Source organism: Lissotriton vulgaris, chromosome 11 (genome assembly GCF_964263255.1).
Source record: "Lissotriton vulgaris chromosome 11, aLisVul1.2, whole genome shotgun sequence".
In the NCBI taxonomy this organism is placed as follows: Eukaryota; Metazoa; Chordata; class Amphibia; order Caudata; family Salamandridae; genus Lissotriton; species Lissotriton vulgaris.
Window position 1 is genome coordinate 153,184,291 of NC_141699.1, and position 24,724 is coordinate 153,209,014.

The following is a 24,724-nucleotide window of genomic DNA, read 5'->3' on the forward strand; positions in this document are numbered from 1 at the left end:
TGGCAATGTCTTTTAGCCATATGTTATGGTGGTTATGCATGGGGTGTGTAGTGGAATTATGTGGGTTGGCTTGGAATTGTAGCAATGGTGGCATGCTGCGCTTTAGATTAATATATTTAAAAGTAAAGTGCACCATACTGCGATTGCTACATAAGTTAATTGTGGATGCGTTAACAATTGATGTATGCACTTATGGCTGGTGGTGTGTGTGCCTGTAGAAATTGTGCACTGACGGCTGGTGGTGCGTGTGCTTGGTGGAAGCGTGCACTGCCGGCTGGAGGTATGTGTGCCTGGTGGAAGCGTGCACGGACGGCTGGTGGTGTGTGTGCCTGGTAAAAGCGTGCACAGACTGCTGGTGGTGTGTGTGCCTGGTAAAAGCGTGCACTGACGGCTGGTGGTGAGTGCGCCTGGTGAAAGTGTGCACTGATGGCTGGTGGTGTGTGTGTGTTTGGTGAAAGCGTGCACTAACATCTGGTGTTGTGTGCCTGGTGGAAGCCTGCACTGACGGCTGGTGGAGTTTGTGCCCGGTGAAAGCGTGCACTGACGGCTGGTGGTGTTTGTGTGTGGTTGTGTGTGTGGTGGTGAGTGTCTGGTGGTGAGAGTTTGGTGGTGAGAGTGGTGTGTGTGGTGTGTGTGAGCCACGATAATTCAAAACATATGGCCTCTGGTGCGCGTAACAGACACCAATAGGCCATAGGCGGAGCTACGCGACCGCCTATGGCCTATTGCGTGTTCTGTTTAAAAACAGCACGCACCTGAAGGCCAATGAAATTGGACCTTGGATTCCACAACGGCACGAGCGTTGTGGAATGCAAGGTACATTTTCAATTCCCCCAGAATAGGCTTGCCACTCACTCTGCACTCACTCTGCACTCACACTCACTCTGCACTCACACTCTGCACTCACACTCTGCACTCACTCTCATCTCACTCTGCTGTCACTCTGCACTCACTCTGCACTCCCTCTGCACGCACTCTGCACTCCCTCTGCACTCTGCACTCACTCTGCACTCACACTGCACTCACTCTCACTCTGCACTCACTCTCACTTTGCACTCACTCTGCAGTCACACTCACTCTGCACTCACTCTGCACTCACTCTCACTCTGCACTCACTCTCACTCTGCACTCACTCTCTGCACTCACTTTCACTCTGCACTCACTCTGTACTTAACCACTCGGCACTCACTCTCACTCTGACTGCACTCACTCTCACTCTGCACTCACTCTGCACTCACTCTCACTCTGCACTCACTCTGAACTCTACACTCACTCTCACTCTTCACTCACTCTCTCTGCACTCACTCTCACTCTGCACTCACTCTGCTGTCACTCTGCACTCTCTGCACTCACTCTGCACTCCCTCTGCACGCACTCTGCACTCACTCTGCACTCTGCACTCACTCTGCACTCTGCACTCACTCTGCACTCACACTGCACTCACTCTCACTCTGCACTCTCTCTGCACTCACTCTCACTCTGCACTCACTCTGCACACACTCTGCACTCACTCTGCACTCCCTCTCACTCTGCACTCACTCTCACTCTGCACTCAATCTCACTCTGAACTCACTGCACTCACACTCACTCTGCACTCACTCTGCACTCACTCTCACTCTGCACTCTCTCTGCCCTCACTCTCCACTCACTCTGCACGCACTCTGCACTCACTCTGCACTCACTCTCACTCTGCACTAACTCTCACTCTGCACTCACTCTGCACCTACACTCACTCTGCACTCACTCTGCACTCACACTCTGCAGAATGTATTTATTCTCAGACATTGGTTATCCTTGGACAGGACAGTTCCATCCGATGGATGGCACCTACATGTAATTAATTTCGTAATGCACGCTATCTAACAAGCACACACATTCAAACAACGGACTGACACACTCCCCTTCCCAGACCCTAAAAAGAAAAGAAAAAAGAAGCTTGCAAGTGGTGCGCGCGTGCCACTGCGAGCATATGTTTTGAATTATCGTGGCTGTCAAGCCGCGATAATTCAAAACATATGGCCTCTGGTGCGCGTAACAGACACCAATAGGCCATAGGCAAAGCTACGCGACCGCCTGTGGCCTATTGCGTGTTCTGTTTAAAAACAGAACGCACCTGAAGGCCAATGAATTGGGACATTGGATTCCGCAACGGCACGAGCGTTGTGGAATGCAAGGTCCATTTTCAATTCCCCCAGAATAGGCTCGCGCTGCGCGACACTGCATGCACAGTGTACGCTAGGATAGATACCTAAAAACCCTTACTTCATGTGCAGGTTGCTTCTTGGAGCTCATAGTTTATAAAACAGAACATTGTGCTGAACTGGGACTGAACAGCTTGAAAACCACACTCATAATCATTATTTAACGACTGGTTGATTGGGCTGGAATCTAGCATGGTGCTAGGAATTAATCATATCTGAAAATAGAGGCTCGTATATATTGGATGGTGGGAAGCTTTACGGAAGACAGAAACAGCCTCCACTAAAATGAAACCTAATTCTGCCTCAATATGAGATGACCAGTAATGATATGGGAGATACTGGGACCAGAGTTATTAATTTTGTTTGCTACCTTCCCTCTCGCTGCTTACAGGGCATTTTGATTTTCTCACCCCAAAATGAGGAATAACATGCAGAACCCAGATTTACCAGGTCAAAACACCGGATGAGGTTCCCTATTCCGGGGAGCCCACATTTTCCTCTTGCCGCAATGGATAATTTCCATAGAATTTTATTTTATTTTACTGTGTGTGTTACCACACTCTGTAAAAATAGCATTCAATGTTTTGGTCTTCAAAAGCACACATTGTCCTAGTAGAGCCTGGCAGTGAAGGAATTACTTTCAGTGTGGATGTGCTCTTTGTGAACAGGCATAATGCCGTCACTCACAGTGAAGATGGCCAGTGGCTGACGTGTGCTGACACACTGCCTCATTCTGCACGTTGTAGAGGATGGAAGAAAGTTGTAAATGACACAATAACAACAGTATCTAAACAACTCGTAAGAGAGGGTCCGAGGGAAAAGTTTACCGACAAAAACAGGCTAATACCCCCTGTAAGACTACCTAAAAAACAACAGAGCCTGTAAGTCAAAGGTACTAAGGAGTGATAATCAACACTGGTATAATTGCACGGAAGTGAACGTAACTAAAGACCATCAACAGTAGCTGATTGAGTCCTATCAGCCCACCCAATGGCGGAGCCTCATCATGTAGGACTCCAATACCAAGGTAAGTGTGCAATCGCCCAGTTGTCAATTAGCGATGCATTACTCGACCGAGGTAAGGTCACCACCGTTGTTAGACTTGAGTGGGAGACTGATATGTGCAGTGCAGGAAAAGAAAATAAAATAGTGTGTGATTAAAATGGCTATCGAGGCAAACAAAGACCTTTATTAGCGTTTGCCTGGACGTCAGGTTAAAAAATAGTGAAAAAACAGTGTGGAAAAAATCACTGTTTGACTTGCTTGATAGAAAACTAAGTAAGATATAAGAGGGCCAACATGTTTCTGCCTTAAATGTGAAGAATCACTGGCATTCGTCAGGGCCGAATTAATATCTGCTACTGCAAGACACTATAATGTGTGTGCAAGAGTTAAGGAAATGTACAATATATGAACAAAACGGAACCATCCTACCACATCTTGTCAGTATTGTCGTGGTGATGCGATGGATTTTTCCTGTGAGAATACAAGAAGGAAAAAAAGAAAGAAGAAAAGAACAATGTAGACATTGCATTTTTACATTGCTCAAAAGTTAAATCTACACCAAACATATTCAAGTGGGATGATTTAACGTGCAAAACCAGTGTAGACTCTCAAACCTAAGACAGGACCATCACTCATTGGTGATAGTCACATACAAGGTGCATTCTGATACGTCACCCAGTGATTGAAAATAATGTACACAGTATCAACGCTTACCCAGCAGTGTGTGGGAAGTGGACCTCACCTCACCCGGCAACTGCTCGGACGAATAAGGCACCGCTCTGAACATATAAAGACAATATCTCACAAGATGCATGTCTCTGGGGTCTATACTCCCTATGTTCAATAAAACCCAAATGCTTTATCAACTGTCTGTCACGTGTTCCCACCCGGTGTCCTCGGTGGCCACGCATAACTGATATTGCATCTAAGCCTCCAGTTAAATTGAGAAGATGCTCTTGAATTTATGTTAGAAATACCCACTAATTTAACAACAAAACCAGTCAGTAATGATATTGATTGCTAATGTCTAGAACAAGTAGAAAGAAATCCCCATTATCTAAAGTCCATCTCTACAGCTAAACAAAGATTAAATGTTAAGCTGTTCAAAATTAAATGGAGGGAAATCTTGCTGTTCTTTAACTATTAACTGGATGTAGGAATCTACCACTGAACTCCCTAGGTTCGTCCTGGTAATGTAACCCTGACCCTGCTTACCTGTCCGTCGGTACCTTGAGGCTGAAAACGAGCCGAAGGGGAGGCACCGAACGAACGATCTGGCGTCTATTTATAGCGCTGGTATATCGCTAATGTGGCTCAGCTGAGTTTCTAAAGTGCGCGCTGCACCTGCGTGATGTACAGGTTACTACATCCTCGCGCGTGTCTTATGAAACAAGCACCTGGCGCGCATGCGCGAACATGAAGACGCCTGTTTGAGCGCACCGTGCATGCGCGTACGAAACAAACAGCTAGCGCGCATGCGCGAACATGAAGACGCCTGTTTAAGCGCACCGCGCATGCGCGTACGAACAGTGCCAACACACCCCGTCCCGGCACAGCGCGAGACACTGCTTGCATGCAGTTGTCTCGCGCATGCGTGTTGTAGCCTCAATCTCGCTTTGTCAATAGATGTTTACCGGCAAGGCAAACGCGTTTGTATTGCATTTGACACTGCGATAATTTCATGACCTAATAGGACAGAATCTATACAAAAAAATGTAATAGAGCAAGGGGATGAGTGAAAAATGTTTTTAACCCATGAGGTAATAGCCTTTACACAAAACGTGAAGTACGATCCGATGTAGGAAGCAATCCACAGGCCTCACGAATCACTTTTTGGAAGCGAAACACAAACCAGAGGATATGTTTTGGCTAGTGTTGGAAAAGCCGTATATCCCACCACACATCACCAATGTCTCCCACTTTCTGTTTGTGAAGGAGCAACGGTGGATCCACAGATTACAATCTGACGTTGTTGGCTTGAATGACAACATTCCGTGGCTATTAATCTGACTGGACCCCTGGCTATGAGCAATTCTGGTGGACCACTTGCCATGTGTACCTCTGGTGGTTACAACGAGCCATTTCTGGTGTGATTAATTACCACCCATTTGGAGTGTTGGCGACACCAGGCCCCCTATTGACCGCCTGTAGGTACCCGAGTTAAACATAGTCCTCCTGTCTAGTTTTGTCTCTCCTAAATGACACTATCATGGTATACCCATCATCACTAGACATGTACTTCCACTGTAGAAGCAAGGCTTCCTGCGCAGTTGGCCCAGGACCTATTCACCTTCCTCTGTTTTACCATTTAGTATTACTGACTTTCGGCATAATAGCGCGCACTTCACGTTTTGTGTAAAGGCTATTACCTCATGGGTTAAAAACATTTTTCACTCATCCCCTTGCTCTATTACATTTTTTTGTATAGATTCTGTCCTATTAGGTCATGAAATTATCGCAGTGTCAAATGCAATACAAACGCGTTTGCCTTGCCGGTAAACATCTATTGACAAAGCGAGATTGAGGCTACAACACGCATGCGCGAGACAACTGCATGCAAGCAGTGTCTCGCGCTGTGCCGGGACGGGGTGTGTTGGCACTGTTCGTACGCGCATGCGCGGTGCGCTTAAACAGGCGTCTTCATGTTCGCGCATGCGCGCTAGCTGTTTGTTTCGTACGCGCATGCACGGTGCGCTCAAACAGGCGTCTTCATGTTCGCGCATGCGCGCCAGGTGCTTGTTTCATAAGACACGCGCGAGGATGTAGTAACCTGTACATCACGCAGGTGCAGCGCGCACTTTAGAAACTCAGCTGAGCCACATTAGCGATATACCAGCGCTATAAATAGACGCCAGATCGTTCGTTCGGTGCCTCCCCTTCGGCTCGTTTTCAGCCTCAAGGTACCGACGGACAGGTAAGCAGGGTCAGGGTTACATTACCAGGACGAACCTAGGGAGTTCAGTGGTAGATTCCTACATCCAGTTAATAGTTAAAGAACAGCAAGATTTCCCTCCATTTAATTTTGAACAGCTTAACATTTAATCTTTGTTTAGCTGTAGAGATGGACTTTAGATAATGGGGATTTCTTTCTACTTGTTCTAGACATTAGCAATCAATATCATTACTGACTGGTTTTGTTGTTAAATTAGTGGGTATTTCTAACATAAATTCAAGAGCATCTTCTCAATTTAACTGGAGGCTTAGATGCAATATCAGTTATGCGTGGCCACCGAGGACACCGGGTGGGAACACGTGACAGACAGTTGATAAAGCATTTGGGTTTTATTGAACATAGGGAGTATAGACCCCAGAGACATGCATCTTGTGAGATATTGTCTTTATATGTTCAGAGCGGTGCCTTATTCGTCCGAGCAGTTGCCGGGTGAGGTGAGGTCCACTTCCCACACACTGCTGGGTAAGCGTTGATACTGTGTACATTATTTTCAATCACTGGGTGACGTATCAGAATGCACCTTGTATGTGACTATCACCAATGAGTGATGGTCCTGTCTTAGGTTTGAGAGTCTACACTGGTTTTGCACGTTAAATCATCCCACTTGAATATGTTTGGTGTAGATTTAACTTTTGAGCAATGTAAAAATGCAATGTCTACATTGTTCTTTTCTTCTTTCTTTTTTTCTTCTTGTATTCTCACAGGAAAAATCCATCGCATCACCACGACAATACTGACAAGATGTGGTAGGATGGTTCCGTTTTGTTCATATATTGTACATTTCCTTAACTCTTGCACACACATTATAGTGTCTTGCAGTAGCAGATATTAATTCGGCCCTGACGAATGCCAGTGATTCTTCACATTTAAGGCAGAAACATGTTGGCCCTCTTATATCTTACTTAGTTTTCTATCAAGCAAGTCAAACAGTGATTTTTTCCACACTGTTTTTTCACTATTTTTTAACCTGACGTCCAGGCAAACGCTAATAAAGGTCTTTGTTTGCCTCGATAGCCATTTTAATCACACACTATTTTATTTTATTTTCCTGCACTGCACATATCAGTCTCCCACTCAAGTCTAACAACGGTGGTGACCTTACCTCGGTCGAGTAATGCATCGCTAATTGACAACTGGGCGATTGCACACTTACCTTGGTATTGGAGTCCTACATGATGAGGCTCCGCCATTGGGTGGGCTGATAGGACTCAATCAGCTACTGTTGATGGTCTTTAGTTACGTTCACTTCCGTGCAATTATACCAGTGTTGATTATCACTCCTTAGTACCTTTGACTTACAATAACAACAGTTGCAGACGAATATGCAATTTATTTGCTTGAACTAACATTCTTCTCTATATTACATTTCTACTACCTACACATTTTCACAAGATAAACCCAATAATAACATACTAGGCCCCACTACTATACCCAAGTTAATTTTCTATTTCATCTCCTTATTATGTTTGGAACATTTTCTTTCATTCATATTCTAATGTTCACAGCTTCCCAATGCAGCCAGGTTACTAAAAAAACATAAACTGCGCACCGGTCTCTCAAGCTTCTTCATCCACCCACTGCTAAGCACTGTGTCCTTTAACACAATAATCGCACCTTAGTGGTCATCACAAACAGTATGGAAACACTTCCCACTTAGGATCATAACAAAGACAACAGTTTGTATGACAGAGGCACGCATGACTAAACCACACGTGCCTTTACAACGAAGCCCGAACAACGAATGTGTCTGAACAACGCGTGTCTTTACCGTGCAATTTTGTGGTAGAGGCATGATTGGTAACGGGATGGGTGGTAATGATAACACCTAAGCTCCTCTGCCTTGAGCCATAAAACCCTGGTTCCTGCCCTTAAACAACCCGACACCCTGAGTCCTAAAAACGACCCCACCCCATAAACCTAAAACCACCACATACCCTCCAGCCCGGAGCACTAAAACCCTGGACCCTACCCTATAAACAACCTGACCCCTCCTGAGCCTTAATAACTACCCCATCCCTAAAACCACCTTGACTCTCCTTGCCCTGAGCCCTAAAACACTGGCCCCTGCCCTACAAACAACCCGACTCCCCGCTCAGCGCTAAAAACGACCCCATTCCTAAAACCTAAATTTACCCCGACCCTCCAACACTGAGCCCTAAAACCCGGCCCCCTGCCCTATAAAGAACCCTGATCCGTAAAAACAACCCCACCCCAAAAACGACCCCAGCTCCTCAAAACCCAACCTCACCCCCTCTCACCAGTCCGCATCCTCTCCCGATCCTTCCTCTTCCTATGCCCGCCCATCCATGCATCTAAACCGTGCACTGCCTTAACCACCCGCATGCATGGTTAAGGCATATGAGTGGTTGTGGTAAGCGTGGTTTCGCTTGCAGGGAAACTGCACTCGTGGCTCTGCCTGCGTTGTAGAGGGCGTTTCCCTAGACAACACTCTTCCTACACCACATCCTCTACAGCGTAGCGTGCTAGCCATAAAGGGAAGTGCTTCAGTGCCCCACTGAGGAGCTTAGGCAATATATAAATGTTATAATACAATACAATACACAGTCTACAAGCCTTCTTTCCAACGGTGCCCTGTTCGAGCATTGCATTCATAGTTTGTAGCACGTACACAATAATTTCATTTCATATTGTGAGGTTTACACATTTTCTAATTTGCCCTGATCATGTTGTTTATTCACAGCCATCTGTTTCCCCAGTCCTTCTGAAGACATCCTGTTTTCTTTCCCACTGGCGTCTGTTCAATTTACCAAGTTATTGTGAGTCAGTCCCAGAGCTGAATGATGGCTAAAGCTGCCTTGTTGAGGAGTCTGTTATTTTTTTCCCACAGACTCTTTCCCATTCCTAACCTGTGCTCTCCAAACCACATAGTGACAAGACAAGGATCGTCTTCCGTAGCTATTTGATTGGAGCTTTGCAAGCGTTGTGCCAACCCCATGGGCACGCCTTATACACAGGCATGCCCTTTCCCTGCCACAGGTGTGTTTCCCCAGTGGGCCGGAGGGGGAATGGGGGGGGGTTGTTGTGTTGTGGCGGCTGGTTTTGTCACTGGGGGCCGTTTATGCATCAGTGCTGCAATATCAGTACCCTGTAACAAAAGCGGGAGCGGTGCTTCTTCCTAGCTTCCCAACCCCTGCTTCCAGGGCCGGTTGAGCAGCAATCTGTCAGGGTAGTTGCTGTTACCAGTACAGCCCTGTACATCACTCCCCATTATTTGTACACAATCATGACTTGTTCTCTGCCTCACTGTACTATGTCAGTCTCTCTGCTGTTTCAGAGCTTGCGTTGTGCTCTACAAATTCTAATAAATATACAACTGGGTTCCATTCCTTTTCCACTGATGAGAGGGCCCCATCTATCAGCCTTGGTCCAGTAAAGGGTATGTTTGTGTTTTTGTTTTCACTAAACACTATCAGGACCTCTGCTGTAGCCTTGTTGTAACACCAGCAGCTCTGGCATTCAGAGGTGTTCTTCAGTCTCTGATCCAAGCCGAAATCCAGTGGATCTGGGTAATTATCTGTGTTTACCTGGACCTGTTAGTGGTGCGACTCAATGGCTTGTTATGTACCAGTTGAATAGCAGAGGTGGCAGAGGTAACCATGCAGAACCCCCTTGAATGCCTAGATTGAGTGTACTTGAGTGGACTGAGACAATTGCATGTTTGGACTGTGGGCCGAGACAATTCTGACACAAAGTCTTTCGTTTAAAGAAATTATGTTAGCATTTGAGTGCTGTTCCAGTTATTCTTACCCATTCTTGTTTGCATTTAGGAAATTGTTAAAGGTACACTCCTCACACAGTTGGATGAAGTAGAATGTAATGTAATGATGTCTTGTAAAGCGCATGAATCACCCCACATGGGGTATCTCCGCGCTGTAGACCGCTGGGGAACCCGTCCTGGCTTTCCCTATGAGATGGTCCCTACTGGGTATCTCCAAGGTGAAACCAGGCATCCCCGGCGTCTGTGGGGGGCCGTTGTGGAGATGAGGCAAGCTAATGCCCAGAGTTGCCGAGTGTGATCCCTGGTTTGAGTAGGCACCGAGGGGAGAATTATCGAGTCCGCTGACCCTGGTCCACGACCCTGCCGCGTCGGGAATTGAACCATGGTCCCGGGCCGTCCTCTGCTTCCGGGTCTGCCGCCTCTAACCAGTGAGCCACACCACTACACAGAACTAGATGTAATGGACTTGGCTTCACCAGAACAGCAGTTTGCACCTGCCGTTCCTGTAATCCATTACTTCTAGACCAACTCCTTAACATTCTCATCGATAAACAGAGAGCAGAATGTTGAGTACAATTTATCACTAATATACCTCCTCTTAGAAAGAATACATAATAACATAAATAGATTTATATCCACTGTTTGGTAGACAGTGGGCAGGTCAGGAAATTCAATTTTCAAGGGTGAGTTAGGGCTGGAGTTGCTTATTTTACAGGGAAATGCACTGTGTGGCTCGGGCAGTAGCTGACTCCACGTGCTGCAGCCCTGCTGACTGAATGTCCTGTTGAATCCTGCATCCATCGCCCTCATTGACCGAACCACAGTAGACACAGGCACATGCTTCATGCTTTTTTGCCGGTGGTTGAGCCCAACTTGTACAACCTGTTCGGACATTAGAGACAAGGGTGGTCTGAATCACTGGTTCCTTCAGAGACGCCGGGACGTCAGAAGAGGGAAAGTCATCGGTTTGAGTGCTACAACTTAACTGATGTCACAGTAGGTCTGTGCTGTCCCCTAGGGGATGCACAAATGACCAAAGTTGCAAGAGGAGGCACAACGTTCAGCGCCAGAGGAAGGAAGCTTCCCGCTGTAACTTCAGACTTCCGGAGTTGGTACACGTTGGTCTGAGAGTAGGACATAAGCCATTACTTAGGACAGAGAGCTCACTCAAGGTGACAATACCTTGTTGCGGTCCATATATGGGTTGCACACAGACCTTGTAGAGAAAACTGCATCCTGCAGGGGAAAGTGCATCAGTTTATGTGATGACAATCATACTGCATTCGCTTTGTGTAAATATGAGATGTATGTGTGTTAAGTCATTTTAAGTGCGTGTGTGTGGCCGCAAAACACTCACGGCTCTTTGAATGGCCTACAGATTCAGCAGGGGTAGTGCGTTCCTGCTAGCCTGAGGTGCCCAAACGCTGTTCAGCGTCTAAACAATTTCCAAAGAACGCCGTGCGGTGATCACAGGGACAGGCTGCCAGGAAGGAAGGAGCAGGGAGGCCGACTGCAAATATATCGATATCAACTAAACGGAAGAAGAGAATCACGAAACATTTATCGTGTGTGACACATACCTTTACCCAATTGAAAGAGGTTTTGGTTTGCAATCAGCACTCCAGCTCCCACGGGAGAACAGTACCAGACGATTTATTATATAGAACGGTGGCTCCTCCTGGCAGCTAAAGACACGGCAAGAATAGAGCCCTATTAAGGCATAAAAGGAGGGTATTAAATCTCCTACCATATTTTAATATAAGCCGATCTTGAAGTAGTGGAAATTCAATTAACCCACGACTTCGAGACAGAGCAACTTTGCGAATAATCAATAAGCAAAGCACCAACAGTCCAAATTTCCCAAAAAAGGACTCCTCGTAGAACCAAGAAGTTCCATCCACGTGGATAATAAATTCATTTGGATCAACAAGAATCAGTCCTGATGAAGGTGTACTAGAAAAAGCCGAAACGCCGCGTCGACCTTTTGATTCTGTGACCTTTTACCTAAACAACATTGTGATGATTATGCTTATTGTTAAATGTTTTTAATGTGCTTTTATATTTTGCAATGTGTAATAAAATTTGTATACTGTTACCAAACATATGTGGTGATATGCTTTTAATCATAAAACTTGTTTAAAATTTATCTGATCGTTGTAAGTAAATGCATAAGATCGGTTTCAGATAACTGAATCAACTCTTTAGGAATCTGCCACTTCCCCGTGTATATTTTACCAAACCAACATATACGTAATTTTCCTGAAACAAACAATCATATGAATGTGTGTTCTTTGCCCTTCAATAAGTGTGTAATTTTTGCCTTCTCCATGGTAAATATGCCCCTCAAGTATTGATAAATTACCTTAGTTTGTAATGGTGATGCCCATTGGTCCTACACTAAAATAAGACAACATCCTGACTGTCCAACGAACCCGGACGTCTGTTCTTTTCTTAAAATTACTTTCCCCACCGTCCTCTACAAGTTAGAGTGGGGTCCTCCTACCTGTTTACACAGCGTCTAAACAAGACACAGCTCATCCATGCAAAAAAATGAAGAGTGGACATGGGCAGCAAAATGCTCTGGGGCTGGTCCCAAACAAGAGGGTTCATAAGTACTGCTGTGTGGTCACGGCTCGGATGCATCCAGACAGAATTAGAGTATAAATTAAGGCAGATCACCACCCTTCAGCTTGCACCTTTGCGAACCACTGCTCCAGAGTCTTCCACACTCCACAAGTGCATACGTATGGCCCCAGTTCCCAGCATTTCCTGGTGTGCATCCTACAGTTTCTCTGATTGGAGGACAGTCGTAAATTACGTAGTATTCTTTTACAATGTCCTCCAATCAGACAGCTCCTTGAGATGCACTGTTCGGAATCCAAATCGAAGAGTAAACGTTTTGGATTCCAGATTCAGGCAGAATTGTGACGGGAATGCGCGACCCCCTTTCCACGATTCCACGACCCCCTTGGGGGTCGCGCCCTACAGATTGAAGCCCCCTGTCTTAGAGCCTGGGTCTTGAGTTCAGGACTATCCTGGAAGTGCTGGATTCAACCCTTAAATACCAATACACTCCTCTTCCTTCACCACTTAGTATAGCCCAGTATTGCCATTTAATTAAAAAAAAAGAGGTGTGGTCTGCTTCTGGCTCTAACACAGCAAAGTGCCCGGCACTCTGCTCAACCCACGCTGGTCAGTCGCTTGTGTTAGAATGCGAGGCTTAATCAGAAGTCGAGCATAAGCATGTAGATAAGGTAGAATCTGTTGAAGGTAGGGCGCTTCCTGTGGTGGCTTTTGAGCTCTGAGACACCCATTAGGATGTAGGTATGGAAAGCCACTAGAGATGTCGCTGGTGCAGGAGAAGGCTGTAAACAGCAGGTCCTGTAAGGGCTTAGGTTGCAGAAGCCACTACTATAGCCCACACTGACAAGAGACGGCTTGTGATGACTCTTCTGGTCAAGAGAAGGCATAAAAGCATAAGACATCACTGCCAGCAGCAGCTGTTTTGAAAATTCCAATCCATTGTGATCTTCATATCCTAAAAGGTAAGAGCCTTGCAAAAACCAGGAAGTCTGTGCCCCGGTTTCTTCATGTGGTCTCTGATCATCTTACTTTCAGAAAGCAGTTAAACACTTTGGGGCAGATTTACAATAACTGGCGCATCAGCAGGGAGGCACCAGTTATTTTGCGTGACGTTAGGAACCCCTTGCGCCACCATGGATGCACTGCATTTACAATGTGGCGCACCGTGGAGCAAGGAGAGCCAGATGCGTGACGCATCTGTCAGCGTATAGGTGACACAGTGCTGGAGTCGTGTCGCAAGTGCGACGCAACTCCAGCACTGCTCAGGGGCATCCTATACTTGCAATGCTGAGTCACTCCTTTACGCCTGCTACAAGCAGGCATAAGGTTTTGACACAGCATAGACATCAAAGATTGTAGATTTCACTGCGTCACTTTTACGGGGCTTCCTTGCGACAGAACGCCCACCCTGCATACATTATACCTGACAAAGGTATAATGTAGCGGAGGGCTTTACTAGATGCGTTACTTTGTAAATCTGTCGCATGGTTTACCACGCAACGCAACAGTGTTGTAAAGATGAAACAAGGGACTTGTAAATTTGCCCCTTGGTCTTTGTCTTGTGATCCTCCCTTATGTAAGTAAAAGAGAAATGGGCAATCACAATCCCAACAAAATAGATACAAATTCAAAACCTTCCCTCTTCTATCCCTCCACTATCCTTTTCAATCCAAATAACAACCTCACATGTCCACCGCTCAAATTAATTTCATATTTCACTATACTAATGCTCCACTAATCCTCTTTGGGTTCGGGAATAGCAGACAACTCACCAAAAAGTGCTTTAATGCCTCGCCAGGGGTAGTAAGCATTATATAAATACAATTACAATACAATACCCCTTGGTTTCGGTCATTTAATAACCTTATGGGAAATTTGGAATTCTATATTACAGGTTTCATAAATCCAAATTGCAATACATACAGTATGAAGAAAGTCCATAAAAGAATAATCCACAAACCCAGATCTTCTGTGTCTATCTCCGCTTATTTCATTCATTTTCTTTTTCTTAATTTTTTTTTTCATACTTCCATTGGGTTTAGAATAACGCAAAGAGCAGCTTGTCAGATGCTGTCATCTCGGAGCTGCCGGTCACTCCTTGGGGTAACAAAACGCTTTATCCATTTTCAGCAAATAAAATATTACTGTTTCAGGTGAATTTAAGTTCTCCTATATTGCTTTCTCGTGGGATCTTTCACCCTGATCCTATGACTTTAATACTGCTTGATAATTTATGACTGAGAGAAAAGAGTGATACACCTGTAAAGCTGGAACTCAGTGAGGGACTGAGTGACCGCCCGCCTGATGAGGGGGATCTTTGCTTCCACCCCTTCTTCTGCCAGGTCTCAACTGATCTCGTCAGTTTCTTTTAGCTCCCTTGCTGAGTTTCCTCTTATGCACACATAGGATACTGTGGGATGATTTTTACATTGATTACCCATCAGTAAAACCCACCTGTAAGTGCTATGGCACATCAGTCCGTGCCCAGGGAAGGCCACATTAATTGAATATAGGCAGGTGACCTTCAACTTTTTTATGCTGAGCCCCTCCGTGAGTAATAGAAAAAAAGATAGAAAAAAAGGAGAGCAAATATTCTGTTATATATTGTAGGAGAATTAGCTTCAAATGGTACTACGCTAAAGGGGGGGGGGGGGGTGGAAAATAAATCGAACTTAAAAACAATTGCAGGCAATGGCAGTGCAAACAGTTTTATGGCAGATACTAAAACAACTTAAACCCATACAGTAGTTAAATATTGCATGTCACAATGGCAATGTAACAGATTTAAAATAAAATATTAATACTTATTTGCGCTCCAGATATTAAACATCTATCCTAATATTTTTTTAAAAAAACGATTTTAATAAAAAATAATGGGGCGCTTTGCTTAGTTGGCACCATTCGATGGCGGCAAACCTGGGGGTGCCTCCGGTTAAACGTGTTCTGAAGCCATGTCCCCAGGGGCGCGTGGCACTTTCCTGTCCCAAAACACTGCGTTTGCTTTTTGAGGCCTTCTGCTGCCTCCCTTGTGCTGCTGCCGACCACACACGAGTCTGCGGCCCTCCCGGAGGCCGAGCACGGAGCAGCAAGCTTTCGGCTTCTGAAGCTGGCGTCGTCACCCGAGATGCTATCTCATCCGGCCTAAATTTAAACGCGTCGCCGTGCCTGTTTCCGTCTAAAGAAACGCTCCACGCCAGAAACGCGCTGTGTTCGCCCACTGTTTCATTTAATCACGCCCCAGGGCCTGTATTCACAGTGTTAAAATGCGTTCCTAGGTGAGGTCAGAGCATGGATGGAACCGGTCCAAGCTACATTAGGGCAAGCTCGGCGAGTTTTGGCTGGCTCTTGCTTCGTTCTTCTGATCATTGTTGCACCGACCCAATCTTGCTAGCGCAAAAACAATATTTTGTCACCGATGAGCCGCCCAAGGCTTTCCTGGGTGCACAGATGGGGACGATATAGTGATTAACTTCCGATTACATGTCCCATAAGAGGGTAAATTGTCACTGGTGGGTTCTGAACACATGAAGAATGCAGACACCTGTGTATGATAATTGTCCTGGTCGCTCTACACAGATTATCCATTGCCAGGGCCACTGGAATTGTGTTGTTGTTCAGCTGCGGCGTTTCCCACATAATGATAGATTTGCCACATACTCCATCATCTGTCACATAATTTGCAGATTTTAACAAAAAATGTGTTTCTTGCTCAAGTATTGTATTGTAATTACATTTATATAGCACTTACTACCCCGGACGAGGCGTCAAAGCGCTTTTTTGGCAGGTAGCACGCTACTCCGGGACCCGTAGAGGATTAGTGTTGAATTAGTATAATGAAACATGCAAGTACATTTTAAGTGGTGGCTAAGTTAGTCAGTTATTTGGATTGATAGCGGAAGGATAGAGGAGGACAAAAGTTTGTTTTTATTTAACGCTTGTTGATGCACGCTATTCAGGAAGCCTATAAAGGACTAGTGGTGAATTAATATGGTGAAATATGAGGTAATTTCAGTGGTGGATATTAGTCTGTTACTTGGAGTGAGAAGGATAGCGGAGGGATAAAAGGGGAAGAAAGATTAGCATTCACACAGCAGTTGTTACCCCTGATGGGTGTTGAAGTGCTTTTCTGGCGAGTACCCTTCTGATGTGCATTGCTATATTTGGGTGATATAATGGTACCAGTTAGGTGCAACCAATGCCCATACAGCGTTAACAAGTGTAAAAAAGGCAAAATAATGAAGCAATACTATTACAAAATGTTTCATTATGCCTCATAATTTGCCTTTCTTGCAGCATAATTTACTCAACTCTTCCATATAATTAGGCCCTCCCCTGCCGCATAATTCCAGTGGCCCGCTCCATGACTAACTGATGAAATCAGAGGAAAAAATCCTGCAGACAGGTAGGAACTGGAGCCAGGGGAGAAGAATTCTGGAGGAAGATGCTATGGTTACATGGAGGAAGAGGTGTGGTTTATCTGCGAGACCTGGCACCTCACTACAACCCATCCAGAGCACATTCAGGGTACTTTTCTCCACGTCAACCCATTCGATCACCAAACAAGCGTTCTTGAGGATGGAACATGGAGGAGGATCAAAGGGTGTTCAAGGACCTTCACTCTGGAATGTGATCAACCCAGACTTTTGGAAGTCGAATACTCAGACTAGCTACTAACTGGACCCACATTGGGGCAAGGGTTGTGATGGATGAATTTTAGATACCTTTAGTGCCTAATTTGAGCCTGTGGGGTCCACCAGAACATATTGGTAGGGACTGATACTTATTTTTCAGCATCAGTCACCTACAGAGAGCAGGAAAAGGAAAAACACAGAAGAAAAGAAAATAAAAACTGTCATAAAGGGAGTAAGCAGGACCCTGCGAGCGTTAAATAGTCGGGCTTGGAGTGTCTGGAAGAGGATTTAGGATGCATGAGTTAGTTTAAGACTATCAGCTTTGGTATTCAGTGCGCCAACATTTTAATACCGGGAGCCTGAATATACAACGATAACTGATTCAGAGACAAAATGGACACCAGGAAGCTCAATTTGCAGAGCATGAAAGGAAGAGCTACGATTGTCTCCTCTAATGAATGAACCATTGAGAGAGTCAACTAAAAACAAACCCCAATCAGTGGAGGACTCAGAACATGCAGTTGCCATTGGCAAACAAGTCAAACCCTACAACCCAGAGCCAATCCCTGGGGTTTGGAGTGGTAGGCTAGACATGAGTCTGGAACAGGAAGCAATAATGGTCTATTCGCAAGTAGTCTCTGCTCTGATGCCAAAGACCAAATGTATGCATGCAGAGCAAAGGTGGGCATCCTTAAGCAGGTGGAATTTTTAGGGGGCAGACCCTGGCAGTGTTTAGTGCAGGGAATAGTGGGCAGCGCCTAGGAACCGAGGCACCACACTGCTTCTTCAAGAGCAAGGGTTTCAAACCACAGTCGTATCTAAGAGGGGAAAAAGCAGTAGGCACTCCAGATATTTAATAAGGGGTATCAGCAGGCGGCTAGCTGCTGCGGGAACAGGATGAGGTAACCTTCTGGGAGCTTATAAGTTCGATAGACGACATCTGCGATGCAGCGACTTGAGCAGGTCCTCATAACTTTGTACTGCCCTACAAGATGTAAATGTAAAATGTAAATGTATTGCGATTTATATAGCGCACGTATCACCCGAAGGCATCAAGGCGCTTGCCTTGGGAACCCGTCCTGGTATTCCCCTGTGAGAGAGTGGCAGGAAATTGCGGTGTCTGATGGATTCCGTTTACCTTCTCATGATGTAAGGTTTGCGGAGGTGAAGCTTGATTTTCTTTTTGAATACAAATTAGTTAAAGTAATCCTCATCACTCTTGGTCCAATCTGCCTCCTGACAGCTGTAACAGCCCTCACTTGAATCACCCACTGAGTAGCCTGCGTCTTTGGCGGACTGATCATCTGCTCAGATTTGTAATATATTCTGATGAGTTAATGAGGTGGGTATATTCATAGCATAAAGATTTGAGGGTTTAAAACCCTATGAAATTTTACATTTAAAGGGACAAACACTCTTGCCCATCTTCAGCCATGATGTCAACTCTTAACTTAAGGATTGTAACAATAGCAAGGAACGAGTGGGGACACTACATGGAGTGACTTTTGTTAATTGAAATTGAACAGGTGGTTGTCCCTCAGGAACAAAAAAACTAGGTTTTTGTGTACCTGCATTGCAGAAACAAATACTATTTGTAAATATTGGTTAGGATTTTGGATTATATGTGGTTGTGAATAGATAAAAACAAAACAGAGCATGGCAATGTTTACATCCCACATTTTAAAAATGAATAATATGAGATTAGGTCAAACTTTCCCAAATTAAGGAGTGAAAAAACAAGAAATTTACGCCGAGTGAAATATTGCAGTTATATGCAGACAGCAAAAAAGCGATAAGGCTTGAATCAAATGTAACCACTGGTACCTGCTCTGGGCAGTATCTCACCAATTTTAGCTCCTTTGTGAAATTACAGATGGGGGTAATCCACGTGGGAGGCTACATTGGCCTCTCCCCTAAGGGAACAGGCCAGATCAAATTCTAGGCCACATCTCCTGTGAAAAAGAACAAAAGCAACCCCATATTATTACTGTTCAGTTTACAAAATAAACTGTATTTAAAAATAAATTAAGATAACTTTACACCCATTGGATCACTCTGCCCTAGCTTTCAGTTTATCTCCTACTCAGAAACAACAGTCCAGATCATGGTCTTTTGACCGTACTATTTTATTAGTGGAGGAGGAGATTGAGTTCCTTATAACTGAGACCAAACAGTTTCTTGAGGTGAACCTCAATACAGCAAATATCTCAGTAGTTTGTAATACTTTGAAGGCTTTTTTTGAGAGGCTGTACAACAAACGGGGCCTCTTACAGAAAAAGGAAATTTAATAATGACATTAAGGGGCTAGAATATGATATGAAAAAAATACAACTTAACTTACGTTTTCAAACAGGTACAGACCTGACGGCAGACTTGGAAAAACTAGGTTCCCTCAAGAAACAATTGGAGGATATTCTCCAGGAGTGAATTGCCCGTAGATGGGAAGCAAGTAAAATCTCCCACTTTGAATTCAGGGAAAGTGCCGGTAAATTACTTGCTTGGAAAGTGAAATCAGATCAAGCTCGTAATCATATTAAACAGATCATGGTGGAAGGTGATTCATCACCTCGGCCATCTAATCTAGATATAGGGAAGGCCTTTTGCAATTTTTTCCACTCTATTTATAGCAATGACACAATGGAAGACCTTGTAACAAGGAAAGAATGGCTTGATAAGGTTCGCCTCCCCTGCCTTACGATCAACCAACAATCTGGTCTGGATAGGAAAATCAGTGAAGAAGAAGTTAGGCAGATAATCAACCTCTCTAAAAGAGGTAAGGCGGCTGGGCCAGATGGTCTCCCAGGAGAGTTATATCGTTCACTTAAAGATATTATCATTCCAGTCTTGGTGAAGCTTTTCAACTCTATATTGTTGAAGGGAGAAAGTCCTCCTGGGTCATGGAGTGATGCCACAATCGTACTAATTTTAAAACCTGGCAAATCCCCCACTGACTGCTGCACTTATCGCCCGATTTCTCTCCTAAATAATGACTATATACTCTTCGCTGCCATTCTTTCAAAAAGGTTGGGGGGGGGGGGGGGAGTCATGGATAACATCATCCATACAGATCAAAAAGGTTTTATCAAAGGGCGACAACTAGTGGATCTTGCTTATGATCTCGTAGGAGCAATTGACATCGCATCCACATTTACCCACCCACTGGCTGTTCTAACATTGGATGCAACCAAAGCCTTTGACAGGGTTAGTTGGACCTACCTGTCTGACGTAATGAATAAGTTTAATATAGGGAGAGGATTTTTTCGGATTATAGAACTGTTGTACAAGTCCCCGACGGCTAGATTACTTGCTAACCGCATCGCTGCGGTGGTCATTTTTGCGCTGCGCAGCTTTTTTACAAAAGCCACGTTACATGACGAGCTCAGCTCGTCATCCGCACACGCCCCCCGTGGCTGATGACGAGCTGAGCTCGTCATCAGCATCGAAGGGGTTAATGGGGCATTGACAGATTCTTTTATGATTCCTAGGGGTACCCGTCCGGGCTGCACCCTCTCCCCTCTCCTATTTAACCTGTATATAGAACCGTTTGCACAGGTACTTAGAGAAGACCATAACATTGTCCCTTTTAAATTTGGGGAGTGGGAGAGGAGAGTGGCCCTGTATGCGGATGATATCCTATTATTTACAGCTGACCTAGGTTCAGCTTTTTCAGCGGTCATTTCCAGTGTGGAAGAATTTGGCAAAATTTCTGGATACGAAATAAATGCCCATAAGACCAAGGTAATGGCATGGAATATGGATACTACACACCACCATATCCCCTCCACTATGAGATATTTAGGAATCACAATCACTCAGGACATTGGGAATATCCCTGAATTTAATCTTGATCGTATTTTTAGAATCTGCCAAAAACAACTGAAGTCCTGGGCTCACCTGCCTCTATCCATCTTGGGTAGGATAAACCTAATTAAAATGTCAATTTTGCCCAAGATAAAATTTCTTTTTAATTCCATTCCACTAATGTTTGATACGAAACAACTAGCGAAATGCCAAGGGGAATTAAATTCATTTGTATGGAAATATAGAACTTCCAGGTTAGCTTGGAAAAGCTTAGGCGGAGGAGGGAGAAAGGAGGACTGGCAATGCCTGACCTGCAATATTATGCGTGGGCATTTCAATTGTCTCATTCCAGAATGCTGCTGAAAATGCCCAATATTACAACTGTGGGAGAAATGTTTAGGGCCATGTTAAGAGGAGTGGGATTGTCGGAAGAGGGTTATATGTTCAAGTTCAGGGACCAGAAATTCTTCAAAAAAGTTAAATTGAAGGTCCTCCAGTCAATAGCCCGAAGCTGGTCGGCATTAAGGAGAAGAGTAGGGCTGGGATACTTTTCAAATGGTGCACCTTTATGGGACTCTCCGGGCACGCCGGCATGTCTCCAAGATAGTTTGAGTATCCCTCTGAAGGATGCTGGGATCCTAACATGGGGGGGACCTGTTGGAGGGGGCCACTTTGCGCTCACTGAAAAATTCTCCGAGAGAAAGTGGGGCCCAGACTCTCTAAATTTAAGTACCATGAAATGAACAGCTGGCTACAATCACAGGCTAAGCGTGATTCATCATTAGGGAAGGTGAGCCACTTAGAAAAACAACTTGTGGCGAAACCGGCATGCAAAAAGGAGATCTCAATATGGTACTGGGCTATTGAGGAGGAAGTAGACGGAGAATTCAGACTTGCCGATGAACTGTGGGGAGAGCAGATGAATATGCAATGCGAGTTGATCTGGATGGACTCTTAATATGCTCTACAGAGTAGTTAAACCGGCTTGGCTTAGGCGTAACCACATTTTCACCACTCATAGAGCATATCTCTCCCCAAGTCCTCATCCTGGGATCATCACCCTCCGCCTGGGACGACTCCTGGTGGCCCCCGGCCCTGGGCACCGCTCCCAAACCAACGGACCACGCACGCAACCTGGGCTTCATCCTGGACTCCTCCCTATCAATGACCAGACAAGTCAACGCCGTCTCATCCTTGTGCTTCAACACCCTGCGCATGCTCCGCAAGATCTTCAGATGGATCCCCACTGAAACCAGGAAGACGGTCACCCAGGCACTCGTCACCAGCCGACTGGACTACGGGAACACACTCTACGCCGGAACCACAGCCAAACTTCAAAAAAGACTCCAACGCATCCAGAACGCCCCCGCACGACTCATCCTCGACATCCCCCGACACAGCCACATCACCGGACACCTGAGAGACCTACACTGGCTCCCCGTCAGCAAGAGAATCACGTTCAGACTCCTCACCCACGCACACAAGGCTCTCCACGACCTGGGCCCCAAGTACCTCAACGACCGCATGACCTTCTACACGCCCACCCGCCAGCTACGATCGACCAGCCACGCACTCGCCACCGTACCACGCATCCGCAGAGCCACCGCCGGAGGAAGATCCTTCTCCTACCTGGCAGCCAAGACTTGGAACTCCCTCCCCACCCACCTTCAGCGAACCCAAGACCCTCTCTCCTTCAGGCAGCAGCTCAAGACCTGGCTGTTCGAGCAGTAACTTACCCCTCCCCCAGCGCCTTGAGACCCTCCCGGGTGAGTAGTGCGCTATACAAATGCCGTGATTGATTGATTGACTTAAACTATCGAAATATCAGACGGGTAGAGTATGCAATAAATGTGGTCTCCCTGAAGCATCGGACATACATATGTTCAAAGAATGCCCCCTCATTAGCCATTTTTGGGATTCTGTTTTTAAAACTTTGGAATCCATCCTGAAGGTCTCACTCTCTATCAGTTTGTCGTTAATTATCTTTGGACTGGATGATAAGATCATCGGCTCCTCAAGATCTTTACTCTTTTATGAAATACTGCTTGCAAGAAGGCAAATTTTCAAACACTGGGTTGATTCAACCGCTCCGACCCACTCTAGATAAAAACCTAGATGGAGCAAAAAAAAAAACCTCCTCCCCACTGTTCTTTTCTTTAGTGGGGTTAAGGCAAATGAGGACAATAAAAAATAATTTAAAAAACATTACACCCATTATGAGTCACAGAACTGAAGCAGGACACAGTCACTTGATGTTAGCTTAATGATCCCTGCAACCTTTGTATTTTTGCTTGAGAACTGGATATATTTGTCGGTTACAAAATATTTAACACAACTGCTGAAATTATTTGAAGACTTTTAGATCCGACTATTTAACTGATGTCCTTGGAGCTGATATATTAAGAAGAAAGCTTGGACAGGATTTTGTTTTTATTCTACTGCGGTTGCCAGGATAATACTTATGAGGCAATGGCTGGTGGGAAATCGATCTTTTCTTAGCATTGTTGAAGTGTAACAGCGTCTCATTGAACTTCAAATTCTAAAATTGTCTCGCCAAAGCTAGATATTGGCAGGAATTTGGGAAAACCTGCTTTTAAAGTGTTGTGGAATTTGCTTTTTAAACTTTTTTTGGTGCACCAATAAGTTGGGATCATGAACTTTATTTAGGAAAACAAAATGGATATATAATTTATTTCAGAAAGACAGGACATTGTGTGCATGCAGTCAACACTTGATATTCTAATTATCCACCACTCGTCTCCCATCTTCTTTATCTGCTACAGTTCATAATTGTGTTACCATTTTACTTAACAGTTGTGCCACACCGGATGGCTACAAAGTTCCTGAAACTTAAACCATCCAAAACTGAGCTTCTCATTACGAGGAACTATTTTAAACTGGAATCCGTCCTCTTGGGCTGAGATCAATGGGTTGCCCTCATTGCCAGCTAAAACTGTCCGCAACCAGGTTGTCTACAAAGATGCTGACCTCTCCCTTGAGCCGTAGGGTTCCAAAGTTGCAAGTATCCGTTTGTTTTAGACTGAATTTCTTTTAAAATCCTGCCCTTTGTTTCCTCGTATCGCAGTCCTGTTGTGGTCACACTAGTACGCTCCAGACAAGACTATGGGAACTCAAGTTACCTAGGTCTTCTAGAAAAACTTTTAAGGAGGCTTCAAGCGATTAGGAATGTTGTTGAACGTCTCATCACTGTCACTCACTGACTACAAATGTATCTGTCCCCTTCTGTCTTACCTGCTTGTTGTTTGCCAAAAAGACAATAATGTTCAAGTCTCTGGTAAATGTCATGGTTCCACCTATGCATTTCTAACTTAAAAATTTAAGCTGTCTAAGCCTCAGCGCTCATTGTCCTTGGTTGGACTTTATTTATCTACCTCATGTAGATGCTGGTCTCACAATGTTGGGAATGTGCTTTATTAGAAATAGAGAACAGGACTCATTTCTACTCAAGTCAGTTTGCCACCATCTGCTGCAAAGATTGAAAGTTTTGCAATTCAATGCGTCAAGATTTGTGAGTCCAGACTACTTCTATGGCGCAAAGTTGTCCCCGAGGAGAATCAATTACCTTGTAATGGACTTCTAAAGGTAAATACAATAGGAAGCCACTGACAGCAGGTATGAGTTGGTGCCGTAATTGTCAGCACCTTCGAGCCATGGTATAGGTATATAACATTAATTCAATTGACTTTTCCCTATAATGATGTGGAGTGTGAGAATGAAGGACAAGAATGCAGTCCACGAATGAATACTCCAAGCAATTTAAGGGCACCCAAACATACTATGTCCTGGTGAA

The 24,724-nt window shown here is 44.9% G+C and overlaps 1 protein-coding gene across 1 annotated transcript in view; it reads left to right on the forward strand.

The window, feature by feature from the left end:
• MORN3 (MORN repeat containing 3) overlaps nucleotides 1-24,724 on the forward strand; it is a 204,685-nt gene that overhangs the window by 177,283 nt on the left and 2,678 nt on the right. The window lies entirely within an intron of this gene.